General features: G+C 41.8%; 1 long non-coding RNA gene across 1 annotated transcript; it reads right to left on the bottom strand.

Moving 5' to 3' along the window:
* Window positions 1-276: 276 nt before the first annotated feature.
* Window positions 277-12,376, bottom strand: LOC308477030. Its single transcript, XR_013986350.1, has 5 exons — window positions 12,069-12,376; window positions 10,306-10,467; window positions 9,145-9,246; window positions 3,683-3,822; window positions 277-2,203 (listed from the first exon to the last, which is right to left on the bottom strand). It is a non-coding gene; the product is annotated as an uncharacterized lncRNA (long non-coding RNA).
* Window positions 12,377-14,337: the final 1,961 nt, after the last annotated feature.

Here is a 14,337-nt window from a genome sequence, read left to right as displayed (position 1 = left end):
CAAACTTACATCATTCAGTTTTGAAAATGCACGGTGCTTCTCAGCACCCACTTCAACTGCAGTTTTACAACTGCTGTATCTTAGCTAAGGTTGACTGTTACTTCTCATTGTGATGTGTTAGCACAGAGGTTCCTAAACTTAGTTGGCCTACTGTACTGTCCCCTTTTCAGAAAAAAAAAAGTACTCAGCACCCCCCCCCCCCGAAATCTACCTTCTCTAAGTGAGCAAACAGAAAAGATGCAGTGACAAATTTGTGTCAGCGGACTTGACCACTGATTGGTTTTAACTTGCACTTTATGTGTTTCTTTGGAAAATAAAGTAATCACTACGACTTTAACTCCACGTTACATAGGTAAGCGTCATTATACAACAGATGAAACATGTACAAACGGTTTTTCAAAATTTTCTTCTCTTATTTCTTTTTGCTTCCACTGCCTCCTTATTTTTATTCAGTACCCCCCAATTTCACCAGAGGCTGCTACTACCACCCACCAAATTGTTCCAGCACCTCCCAGGGGGCAGTATCACTCACTGTGGGAAACACTGTGTTAGCATTTATAGCAGAACAGGATCCGATCACAAGCTGGTGGCATTTCTAGGCATCTTGTAGTTTTTTGGAAGACGTACGTGCATCATGATCTAGAAGCATTGGATCTCAACTGAAGCCTAATGCTGGAACAACACATGGTGGCTGATATGCGACTACTGCAACCTGTGTCCCCACTTCTATTCTTCTGCTCTCTTTTGTAACATTTAGTAAGCCAAAGCAGTGATGTGATCTTATCTCATTGCATGTTCCCCCCCCCCTTCACTGCCTGCTATTTAGGGGGGGGGGAGGGAAATCTGCAATGGAATGTCCTTTGCTTCAATCCCTACCCCACGTCAGCTGTCAGACTCTAAGATCAGAAATAAGCTTAGCTTGGGGTGTGTGTGTGTATTATATTGAAAGAATTGTAGGGACATTTCCGAGGAAGAGACAAATTTAGAAACGAAAATCACTCTAGTCCTAGTAACCGTTTCCTTCTCCTTTTTCACTGCTGAAGAGAAGTTCTCTTTTATGTTACTGTTAACAGAACTTTTTTTTCCATTTCAAGAATGTGATGAACTTCTCCAGCCACAAGACCAACAACCAGCCCACTCAATCGCTAACTCACTACTAGGAAATTACAAAGGACTAAAACCCCAACAAATGAAAAAAGAATCAAATGAGGTGGAAGGAAATGTGCACACTTAATTATGAAGCCAGGAAAAAAGGGTGCGGAAGATGTATTAGTAACAGAACAAAACAGTTGTTTAATGGCACAAGTTCCCATGATCCTTTGGGCCCCTTCCAGCTCCACAGTTCTAGGATTCTAGGTTGTCTGATCTCCCAGTCCTGAGACTTTAGCCTGGCTCTCACATTATTCTAAGCCATGGTTTGTGGTTAACCATGAGTTGTCTAATGGATGATCAACAAACCATAGCTTGCTTCTCCAAATTATGTTTGTTTTCCATCTGTTCTTGCCTTTGTAGCTTGGCAAGCATCTGCAATAGAGTGGCCAAACAAACCATGGTTAAGGAAGGCTGCTTGTGTTCACACATAATGCCAAGCCATAGTTAAAAACTTAAAAGAAACCAAAGTTTGTAAGCCATGGATTTGGTGGCAATAAACAAACCAGAGTTACACTAAGTCATGGTTTAAGAAGCAATTGTTTATTAAACCGTGGCTTAGCACAAACAAACTAGGTGATACTGGGTGATATCTGTGTCTGTCTACCAGTGGAACAGACTTCTGCTTGCACAACAGGACTTCCCCTTTCTCCCTTCTGTAGTTCTTCATATCTCAGATCTGCTGCCCCTGTGGATCCTGCTGCCTGAGGCACTCACATCACCTTGCCACATGGGTGGCCTGGCCCTCTTTGGGCAAATTGAGCTCCAGAGTACCCCACTTGAGGTCACAGTGTTACCCTTCAAAGGAGAGATTTGTTTCATTGTTTTTAGAAGAGTGGATCAGTTGTCACTTTCTGCTACTCCCATTTCCTTGCCCATTGCTTCCTCAAACCTTCCATTTCTTTTCCAGCTGTGTATGTAACTATTCTTGGCACTCTTCAATCAGACAGGGAGAGAGGGAGATTCTTTTGATCCCTCAGATTTGCACAAAACAAATTCTCAAAATTCTTCACCACATTTATGGACAGCAAAAGGTGGTGGTGGTATTATTGTCCTAGAATATTCAAAAACATTCAAGAGGTGACTAAGAAAATTCCCAGAAAAGTTATCAGAACATTATTTCCTGAGAAATTGTGGCCCAGATCTATACTGTCTCTTGTCATGTTTACTCACAACTCCTACTTCCTCATTCCAGATCTAGCTCCCATTACGTTTTTAGTTGTGTACCTCTTAAATCGGCTATGATTTCCGCTTAATGGCTCTCCATTTTTATAGCTGCTGTGTCAATGTGCATCACCAATGTCATGCTTATCTACTGATATATCTATAATGAAAATGCACCGGCAAGGGGTGCAGCTCTACAATTCTGTTTCTATGATTGATGCAGTAATAGCATAATCATGGTGGATTTATACCAGACTGTCCACACACCATTCCACTGTATTACCGTATTGATCCAAATATAAGCCACACCCAAACATAAGCCGCACCTTTAAAATTGGGGGGGGGGGGAGAAAAAATACCCGAATATAAGCCGCTCCATTCCTCACTGCTCCTGGCTGCATACTGCGGGGGGGAGGGGGGGAGCCATACTACGTTGCTGGTGGCCTTTCCCCTTCCTCGCTCTCTCACTTCCTGGCCTTGGGGGAGAGGACGGGGAATATGCACAGGGTGGGCGCCCCAGTGCCACGCTCCTGGCGCTGTTTGCCCCACACCCCTGGCTGTATACTGTACAGTCGCGAATATAAGCAGCACTTTAACTTTTCAAAGTCAGAATTTTGGGGGAAAGTGAGGCTTATATCCAGGCCAATATGGTAGTTATGCTTCTCCAGTGTTACTGCATTATTGCCATGTGGAAGTTTTACTCCTGCACTATAGTGCAACCAAAGTGGAGGGAAAACCATGCCTGGAACATATGTGGTATAAAAAATTACAAGATTTCAGAAGAAAGCTAAGGGCCCTGCAATGAACAGTAAGTCCGCCCTGAAACATTGACAGATGCAACAGTATAACAGTCTCAAAACCATCATGAGCGCAAATTGTCATGAATTCTATGGGACTGTTTCCATTCATTTAAGTCAGGGCCAGCTCAAGAACTTTTACCACCGTTACTAAATGAGGCCAGGGCATCTCTGTGAAATCTGCAAGTGCATTCTGGGTCTCTCTTTGATGTCACTGAGGACTCTGGGCTGCTCTGCTGATTCATGTAGAGTTCATGTAGCACTGCAGGTGTCCTTTTAAGTGTACTGCCCTCAAGCTGCTGCCTGCATAGTGCCGGCCCTAACGTTGGTAGATGTCAATTGTACACAGCGAATCTGTTTACACATTGAAACTATTCTCTGTTTTGCACTTCACTGCTGTACTTTATGCAATTAACCATATCAGTGCTATGACTTTTGGAATGACATTCATTTTGGTCATTAATCAACAGCGAAAATGAACTGCAACTGCTTTATCGGAATCAGAACTAAATACCAGTACTTTTGGAAAACAGAGAGCATCTCTGAACGCACAGAACAAATATTTGCATTACCTATTTATATTAAAATATGCAGAAATTTCCTCAGCGTCGAGCCAACTTATAAATTTTTATAACTTTTTTAAATTCTTCACATTTTTTAACACACAGCATTATTTCAGCTTTGTGCAGAGCTCAATAACAATCTTTCTGGCCTGGAAGGAAAAAAAGGAGAAGAACACACATTAGAATAAAGAATGCAGAATAAATAAAAAACAAAACAGTACAGATTGTACATCTACACATACAAAGACAACTTTCATGGTGAGGTCTGAGCAATTATAACAATACAATGTACCACATGTTGATTGAAAAGAATTTCTCTAGTTATTGAAGTCTTTCCTGGCCAAGTTTCACAAAACATAAATTAGAAAAGGGGGGGGGTATGACATTCTCCCAATCTGACTTCTGTGCAATGCCAGTCATGCACATTTTAAACACAGGCGAATAATGCAGCCTTTCTTCTAGGAACTGTTAACAGCTGTAGAAACTATTATGGCCTGCTTAAAAAACATGTCTTAGTAGCCAACACCCTCCAGACACTTAGCAATCCTAAAGCTATTCCTCCCGGCTAAATGAGAAGTGCTGCTGGAACAACACAATGTTTGACTGATGATAGTTGCTGGGAAAACAACAACGAACAAACAACACAGACCTTTCAAACAGCCATTTGAGCCTCCAGATCCACTGCATAGTTAGGAAATGATCCACCAATTTTATAAAAACTTAAGTGGGCAGAAGGGGGGGGGGGGAGAGAAGAGACCGAACAAGAGAAAGGGGTGAGAGAAAAGAAACAAGGGCTGCAGCAGTCAGCGACATCACAAACTGAGGTCTTCTTCCAGGGATGAGAAAGCTGTGGACCTTCAGATGTTATTGGAGACCAGCATCCCTGGCAAAGGGATGGGCAATGGTCAGGGATGATGAGATATGACTATTAGTTAGTTAGTTAGTTAGTTAGTTAGTTGGCTAGTTAGTTGGCTAGTTAGTTGGCTGGTTAATTAGTTATTGAATTTCTATGCCACCCCTCATCCAAGGATCACAGTGTGGTTTACAACACATTCTTCGTCCTTGCTGTATGCTAAGGAAAATCTAGATTCTTTCATCCACTGAGATTTGCTAGAAGCATGTACCTTTCTATCATGAATTTTCCTGTTCCCCCCACTCCCTCAGCACAGGGTAGGATCAACCAAACTTCAGACAGAACTGCTGTCATCCTACAATTGCTGCAAGCAATTTGGATACCTGAATTACCAAAATGATTTCAGTTTGAGTTTTACTTTTGTAAATGATAAATGAGTACTGAGAGTCGCCTATTTAATTCTGGTGAATAAACCTTATATGTTGGGGTTTGGTATAAAAACAATTCTAAAGCACAGCTAACAGTGTGAGACAGTTCTTTTAATAAAAAATAAATAAAAAATTAAAATTTGTGAACTGTTGCTAGAAGCTTCTCCAGATAAGGCTTCTTTCCTATCTGGCCCAGTGAGAGAGATATAGATATACTGTATGTGTATATATAGGTGTGTGTGTGTGTGTGTGTGTGTGTGTGTGTGTGTGTGTATCTGTACATGTGGCTACATCCTGCTTCTGGCCTGACCTCAGCTTCTCCTCCACGGTCTGAGTCATGCCCACCAATATTTGAAAGGAAAGTAACCACATTTGTTTTAATATCAATTGAACTGCAGATTCATTGTTTGACACTGGGCAAGTCTGACAAACAAACCCCTTACATTTCCAAAAGAATTTTGAGCACCCTAATCTCAAAATACACATTGAGTAAAGACCAGATAGCACATGCAGACAATTGTGAAAGCGTGTGTTTTATTTCAGTCCCTCAGCCAACCACAATGCTAGCAGTTCAAGACAAGTGGATTTTCCTGACTGGACTGATAGCTTCATTTCTCCAAATACCACAGCACAACATCGCCAGCCCTTGACATTGCTTGTTTCTCAGATTTGTTTTTCTTTTGTGGCTATAATCACATTGCTCTATATTTTGCTTCTTCTGCCAGCTTTTACGTATACTACATCTAAGCTGAAGAAAGTTTCGGTGATTTTTTTTGGGGGGGTGAGGTGGAAACAGGGATGAAATGGCCATCCATCTTAGCCTTGGTAGTGACAGTGTCAGTACGCCATATTATTGATCAGGGAAATTATTTTCCTGTGTCTGCACAGCAGTAGAGCGAGGGCAGCAAGCACTACCCTCTCTCTGACTTGGCTTTGTGATGGTGACCCTACATAGTAAATAAGGTCTGACTAGTCAGAGGTAGCCAACATGATGCCATCCTGATATTGTTGAACTCCAACTTCCATCAGCCCCAGCTGGCATGGCCTGCGGTCAGGGATGATGGGAGTTTTTGTCCAACAACCTCTACAAGGCACCACGCTTACTATGCCTAGACTACCTGATGTCACAGAGCCAAATCAGAGTAAGAAGAAAACTTTTCACCATCATTCTAGCACAGCTAAAGACAGAAGAAAAAATAAAAGCTAAAAAGCCACTTAGATGAAGAAGGGGAAATTATCTTTGAAACTTTTAAGCCACATCTCCAAAACTCCCCCTTTTGCATCAAAAAAGTTTGCAATGCAAGTTTGCAATGCAAGCCACGGACCCTAGATGCTGCAAGTGTACTCCTACAATAGCAAAGTGCAAACCTACCTGTGTGCAGTATATAATCAAGGTACATTCATCAGGGATTCACGATGAGCTACATATCCCTGTAGAGCACACACTCAGTGACAAATTTGTGCATTCCTCTGTAATGTGTGCAGTTCCCCCCATCCTGCAATACTCCCATTACACCAGGAAAACTCAGGAGGAAGTTACTCAGGAAGTCGCTGCTCTGACACAAACATTCAAATGGGTCTCTGAAAATCTCTGTGTCTTAGATTGGCAGAATCTCCTACCTAACCTATTTATTTATTTTCTGTTAAACGTTTGGGTTTTTCACATTATTAGCCAATAAAAGTAAGCTATGGTGTTTGTTTCTGAGTAATGGTAACAACCAAAATGGTTATTTTTGAAGTTGGCATTTGGTTTGTAGTCTATTATGGAGGTCACAACCAAAGAAGTGATTCATAAACCTCAAGGAAACAATTCATCATGTTCCTAGTTATGAAGTGATATCACCGTTTCACATCTCCATAAGAACTGCAAAAGGAAGCCATTGTTTTCAGTCATTTGCTAGCAATTATTTCCAAAAGAAAGTGGCATTTATACAGGACGCCATTACAAGCGAAAAGAGAATTTGTTCACAACAATGGTAGTTCATCAAGATCTCTTTGTTCTAGGATAATAGGAGCTGAGAAGCTACAAACCACTTCTTAAAGGTTGAGGTGAAAGAACTCCAGATGTTTTATTAGGGTAGATCACAGTCATCTCCATATTGCCTGAAAGGTGCTTATAAAATATGTGTCTGTCTAATCTGATTCTCTTCAACTTATATTCAACTTTTTCAGCAACTACACATTCAGAAGTTTTTTGCAGTATTACCCTTGGATGACTGAACCACTTCGTGTGTTGAAACCCTTTCTACTTCCTTTGAAATTCCTGATAAAACCCTCCCACCCTCACTTTTTCTTAGAACTTAGAAGCAGATATGCAGATAGCTAAAGATTCTGAAAGCATTCTGCCCTTGCTCTGACTTGGCTTTGCAATAACACCATGCAGTCAATCAAACTCGACAACATGATGATGTCACAAAGCCAAGTCAGAGTGAGAAAACTGAGGCATAGCCAAAGAGGTGAAAAGGTATGTGTTGCATGATCAAATATTCCTGTCAGGGAACTGACATCGGAGCGAGAGGCGAAGGGGAGGCTCCTAGATGATGCTGGCGAAGGACCCAGCAGAAGGGGGAGAAACAGCTCAGTAGAGGGGGAAACAAATCAGCGCAACACCAGGGATAAAGGGGGGCAGATGGGGGAATCGGAGAGAGGGCTCCAGGACTCTTCACTGGACCTCAGTGAGGAGGGCACAGGTCCTCCACTACCCACGCCCTCCCTGCGCAGAAGACTCCCGCGCAGTGAGAGGAGGAGGAGACTGGGTGTCAAACAACTTTTATGTTGGAAGAGGTTCAAGAAACGCCCACTGACGGATTCTGCCAGCAACTGAGGCAGCCACGATGAGAAAGGGCTGTGCAGTCAGAAAGGTTTAACAAGGCTAATTAGCCTAGAGAGGCACCAGTTTACGCACGAGTAACTCATACCCATTACAATTCCCATAAGGGTTTTTGTTGTTGCTGTTTTTAAAATTGAACATAGTATACTAGCATAATAGAGAGAAGGCTATACTTTTTTCTGGCAGACTAGCATTCCCCAGCAGGGAGTTTTTGACATGGGTGATTATTCAATAATGCTCCATTACTACAAGTTACCAAATAAACAGGTACTTTATTTCCCCTTATTGCTCCCTCTCTTCTTCCCAAACTGTTGTATGCTATGCCCAACTAAAAAGAAAAAAAGAAAACCAGCCCACAGCCTTTCCAGCTCATTGTGAGTCATCAGGTTTTCAATAAAGCCTGGCAGTCAATGATCTTCCATAAACTGGAATTCTAATCATAGTTTGCATGCTCTAGGACTTCCCCAGATCTGAAAAGTTTAAGAATATGTTTAATCCAACCAGCATGGGAAATGTACAGAATCCTGCATTTAAAATGAAAAAAAAAATCACATTTAAGGGAAGCTAAGGGCAAAACTGCCATTTTATAAGATGAACACAGAGTTCCGGTTTCTGTATTTCTCTTGCAGCACTAATGCAGGAATTGTGAAGTGATGCTTCCAGTAGAGAGGGGGTGCTGGGGATGAGTCTTGGGAGAGTGAGTCTAGGACTAATTAAACATGCTAGTTCTTCCCTGCTCTACCACCACTTTTTTTTTAACCTGCCCACTTACCTGCAAGTCAGCCTCTGGGACTGTGAAAACCAATGTTGGCAAAGATTTTCAGGAGTTATTCAATACACAAAGGAAGAATGAAGCACTCTCCCCCCCCCCCCCATCTTCCAATTTTCTCCTTCAAAAGTTGCCCTACTCAAGTATTCACATTACCTTGGCAAATGCAGGTTAATTATCTTTTGAATGTTTTATATATCTGTTTTTAACTGTTTTATGTTGATTCTTTTGTAAACCACTTATTGTTGTTGTTGTTTAGTCGTTTAGTCGTGTCCGACTCTTTGTGACCCCATGAACCAGAGCATGCTAGGTACTCCTGTCTTCCACTGCCTACCACAGTTTGGTCAAACTCATGTTGGTAGCTTCGAGAACACTGTCCAGCCATCTCGTCCTCTGTCGTCCCCTTCTCCTTGTGCCCTCAATCTTTCCCAACATCAGGGTCTTTTCCAGGGAGTCTTCTCTGCTCATGAGGATCTGTCCTTCCAGTGAGCACTCAAAACCACTTATTACAATCAAGCAAAAGATGAATGATAGAGATAGATAGATAGATATAGATAGATTTGAAAATAATTGAGTCTTTGTGCTACATACAGGTCAAGAAAGAGTGAATATGGTCAAGAAGAATTCAAGTGCAACCTGAGTTCATCTGTAGCACAAATGGCTTGGACATAGAGACTTCAGGATTAAGCAGACCTGCCAAAGAAAGGTTTGGTGAGAGGAATGGAAATTAGCTGGTTTATGTTGATTTTTTTGTAAACCACTTATTACAATCAAACAAAAGATAGATGATAGATAGAGCGTGTGTCCCCATTTAAGAGAGCAACACCCAGCAACCTTTATTTTTGCATGTGTACCCTGAGCTGTCTTTATGACTGACATTTAGGATAACCATTATTTTGGTAGAACTACAGCCTGTCTTTTAGCCGTGGGCACCACCATGAGCCTTCACACTTACTCTGGGGAATGTCAGCTTGTCACCACCACACTTGGTGCTTAAGTATCTTGCTGTTTGGCAGGCCTTGCAGTTACCAACCATCCCTCTGAAAAGCAGGCAGTGATGCACTCACTTCTGAGCTGATGATGACAAGCCGACAATGTCCAGAGCAACTGGCCTTTTCTTTCTGTGGAATTCCTTATTGCTTCCTTGATATCTTTATTTCTTCAGCCCCGCATGAAGATGTGTAGAGATTATTGGAGCAACAGAACAGGGATGTGAAACCTGTAGTTCTCCAGACACTGAGTTGGGGTTGGGGTGCTAAGGTCCCCCAGGCTTGTAACAGGAACTAATCTTTTTAGCAGAACACTTAACATGTATACAATGCATTTCCAAGCACGGTTGACAAGAAACTCCATGTACCGAGGCAGTATATCTTTGAATCATAGATGGTGGGGCAAAAGAGAGTTTTGGTGGTTGCTTCTGGGTATCCTGGGGGCATCTGGGGGCGCTTCCTGACTATCTCTGTTTGGGGGTGGGATTCAAATATATGCCAACAAATTCAGGTTGTGAAATTAAAACTTGATTTGGTTCTCTTGTGCAACAAACCTAACCTGCCCCACCATCAGATTTCTGACAATAAGGAAAGGGCTTATTGTGGAATAATATTTGCTTGATGCAACATTGTATGACCTCCCCCAAAACAAATCACAATGAATGCTTAGTCAATAGCCAACACTGTCTAATCTTTCCCACCAACTTTATGCAAATGAACCAGGATGAATGCTCAGTAAAGAGGTTGCCTGGAAATGACCCGCCTGACCATTGGTGGAGACTGAAGACTGGAGACTGGACTCAAGAGACTCACCACCAGGAGGACGCTTCTTCTGTTCTTAGTACTTCACACATATTTTTAATCTCATCCCTCTGAAACAGTCCTCCATAATTACTTGCTGAGTATCCATACAGAAGGCTGAGAACTAAGGAAATAGTGACTTTCCAGGAAGTGGTTTGTGAGATTCGCTTGCATCTTAAATAAGTTAAGCAAAGGAAGCTCACAGAAGGAAAATTGCCTGTACCCTCCTTCCCCATGCACCTCTCATGAACTCCATCCTGTATTGTTCAGGACTCTCCCCACACCTTAGCTTCCATAGAAGCCTTCCAAGGGCGCAAGTGGGTGCAGGAGGAGACACAAGACTCTCCTTCTGTAAACTGATGTTGTTGGATGGACTGAATGCTGAATTAACATAGCATAGAATCCAGGCCAGTGTTTCCCAAACTTGGGTCTCCAGTTGTTTTTGGACAACAACTTCCATCATCCCAAGCGAGCAGGACTAGTGGTCAGGGATGAAGGGAATTGTAGTTCAAAAACAGCTGGAGACCCAAGTATGGGAAACATTGATCTAGACCTTCAGCCAGAGGGTGTCCACCTCACGCTCTTATGGCACCATCCTAACAATGTCTATTCAGAAGTAAGTCCTATTGGATTCAATGGGGCTTACTACAAGTTAAGTGAGGTTACGTTTGGAACTTTAGCTATTACACCACTAGCTTTCTAGAAGCACACCTATTGGCAAAATTCCTCTCAGCTTTGAATTATCATGAGACATAATTAAGGGAGAGGGCACAATGAGACATTATTGTAAGAAAGGGACAACACTAAGCATCAGCTTATTTGGCTTCAATTGACTAGCTATCTAGCACACTTTCAAATTAATATCCAGCTTTGTTAATAGAAAGGCTTCCCCACTTCCTGTTCACTGCCTTCCAACTGACTTTTAAGATCCCAATAAAGCTAGAACAGCAAACATTTCCTTCTACTCACTTTTTAGATTTCCAAAATGTACACATATTTTTTCATTTAACACTATATCCCAAAGGGACTTGGTGTATGGTGAAAGCTTTAGTTACCACCATGTTTTTTTGGCAACCCAAATAAGGATCTGGTCCAACTCCGCCTTCTACCTTGGGAATGGAAAAAAGAAAAGTCTACAGATGTGGGATAATAACTCAGTAAAAATGCAATGCTCTAGCACAGATGCATCTATTCACTTTTCTTTGTTTCTAACATCTGGTTTGAAGGGAAATTGTCTTTTTTGAAAATTCATATTATTGACTATTGGCCATGCTCGTGGAGGCTGATGGGAATCCAACTCATATTGTAGAAGAATTTCTGTACACATTAAGTGGCTGGACAACAGCATTGCAAAATTAGAAAAGTGAATTATGAAGGATGGCTGTGTTTTGGTTCACATCTTCTTTCAGAAAATGTGGCTTAGTTAAGTTTGTATTTAAATGTTCACTCATCTCCACACAGAGAAAGCCCTACTGAGTTCAGTGGGTCTTGCTCCCATGTTACTGTGTATAGGATTGCAGCGTTGGTTTTTATATAAATCCTCAAAACAGTCTTGATATTCCCTGGTTTCCCTTGAAGAGTTACTTATTTTTAATTCTTAATTTGCTAAGTTACATGTAATATTTACACAAAAGAAACCACTCTGCTGGTAGTACTCAAGGTATTTCTAAAAGAACCAGCACTCCATTTCTAAAGCAAGAAAGAAATAACTGTAGGCTTACTCACATTTCTAAATTGATTGATCTGGGACAGTTCTTCAGTTCCTGTCTGAGGTAGACTTTTTGGATATGTTATTTCGTTCCCTCAAGGATAATGCAGAATTTGAAGATGGACAGCCCTCCTTATCTAGGGGTCACTCTTGAGTTGAAGATGAAGGGAAGAAGTTCAGCCACTAGCCTGGCTTTATGGCTAAGTCCTAATAGCACTGCCCCACCTCAAAGCTGCCTTAAGGGTGATGCTCTGTTTGATTGTATTTCCGTGGCAACAACTGATGCTCCACTGTGTCATCATTGAGAGTCATCTGATTGGTCAGATTAGCCTTTATGACTCTAGGCTATGTCATGCAGCTGAAGGTCTGAAATAAAGTCCAGTAGTGGTGTCAGTTATCAGCCCAGCAATAGCAAAAGAAGATTGTGTTTTGCAGTGGGGAATCAGGCAAAAACCAGATCAAAATCACCTATCCAGAACAATAGAGCCTTCAGCTTCATGCAGAACTTCCATCAGGGAGTAAAAAAAGATGACTTTCCCAAGGCAGGGTATTCCACAACCTAGGCACAGGCAACAGAGAAATTCCTGCTACATGATCCTGACAACTGGTGGGAGGACATGTAGCAGGGCCTCCTCAAATGACCTAAACAATTGCGCAGGGTCACGAGAAGAATAGCTTCTCTTCTTTATAGTGTTCCAATATATGCAATCAGTTGGTCAAGAGACTAGTAGCCCTCACTGAACAACTGCAGGAGTGCCACAAAGGCATGCATGGGAAATCTCAGTCCCAGGGGCCCAAATGTGGCCCTCTCTATCTGTTTCTGGGTATTCTTCCCAAGTCACAACTCCTCTTGAGCCAACACCGCTCACCAGCCCTGAGCCACACCATCGCTGAGTGCTTTTGCCTGGCTTGAAGGAGTCCTTGAACTCTGCCAATACTTCATGCTCGCTGGGAGGATAGAGAGGGATATGTGAGTGTGAAGGAACTAGCTTACCAGACAAAGGTAAGATTCACATTTATTGCTCTGTCCACTTTTGCCTCTGTGCCCCCCACCCACTGCCATGTTTCTGATTACTTTTTGTAAATATTTAAGTGGGTCTATATATTAAGTAAACAAACCAGGTATCTGTTTTGTTTTTAAAGGGTGAAGCATTTATAACTGATATGTGCTGCTAATTAAGGGCTTATTTTATTCTCCCTATAAATTTAAAGCACTTTTATACAACTTGTATAATTATACAATGTCATAGTCCATCTCCCACCAGAATCCCTTTTTGGCAGTTTAATTTTGAATGTGTCCAAGAACCTTGAACCTTGCTTGCTCACCCTCCCCATCAAAATCTCTCTCCTCCCACCCCCCGATCAATTATTGCTGTTTTAATTTTAATCCAGGAAAGCTTTTAAATTATTAGAGGTGGACATGATTATCTTACAGGGCTTTTGAAACTAAAGGCAAGACAAAAAGTCCAAGATCTCACAATCACAATGTTCTCCTGTGATTCTCTATGTCAGCTCATTTTCCTGTGCAGGTTGCCAGAGCAGTACGTATTGCGAATGGTTTTAATATAGCCAACTCATTGTGACTTCAGTTTAAAATCCTCAATGAATGAAGAGGATAACAAAGTGTGGATTGCATGCTTGTGATATACGGGAAGTACTGTATGTCACAAGTAAGATAATAACATGCATGTGTGGGAGTTTCCAAGTTGACTGAGTTATCTTTGAAGTTGTGGTATATCTTCCAGATATACTCTTTTAATTTACAGATATTGCACCAAGGATGCATTCAGCCCTCACAAAATCTCCACACTATGCATTCTTCTATGATTAACTGACTCTGTATTTGATTTCTCCCCTACTTCCCTCTTCTCTGTTATTTATTGACAGAGAGGCCAAACCAACCACAGAAAAAGTAGTTTCTAGACTCAATCTAGTAGTGCCAATGGGAGCTCTTTTTAGAAGTCTGATTTCCACATTTGGAAGGGTGGGGGGGGGGGAGCTGGTTTTCATCAGGATAGCAGCGCACAGGAAGCGGGGTTAACCCTTCGCTTCCCAGCTGCCATCCCAACAAAAACCATCACCCCCCACAAAACACATGTGACAATTAGGCTTAGGGGAAATCCTCTAAACATTATTGTTGTGTAAGGCTGGGGAGGGGAGGCGGCATAGAAAAACTGGCAGAAATAATGACCAAGATAAAGGGTCTGGGAACCAAACTTTATGAATAACAGTTGAGGGAATTGGTTATGTTGAGCCTGATAAAGAGGAGATTGAGTAGAGATATGA

Source organism: Podarcis pityusensis (assembly GCF_964106645.2).
Source record: "Podarcis pityusensis genome assembly, chromosome: 5".
Lineage (NCBI taxonomy): Eukaryota > Metazoa > Chordata > Lepidosauria > Squamata > Lacertidae > Podarcis > Podarcis pityusensis.
This window is presented reverse-complemented; position numbering and strand designations above follow the sequence as displayed.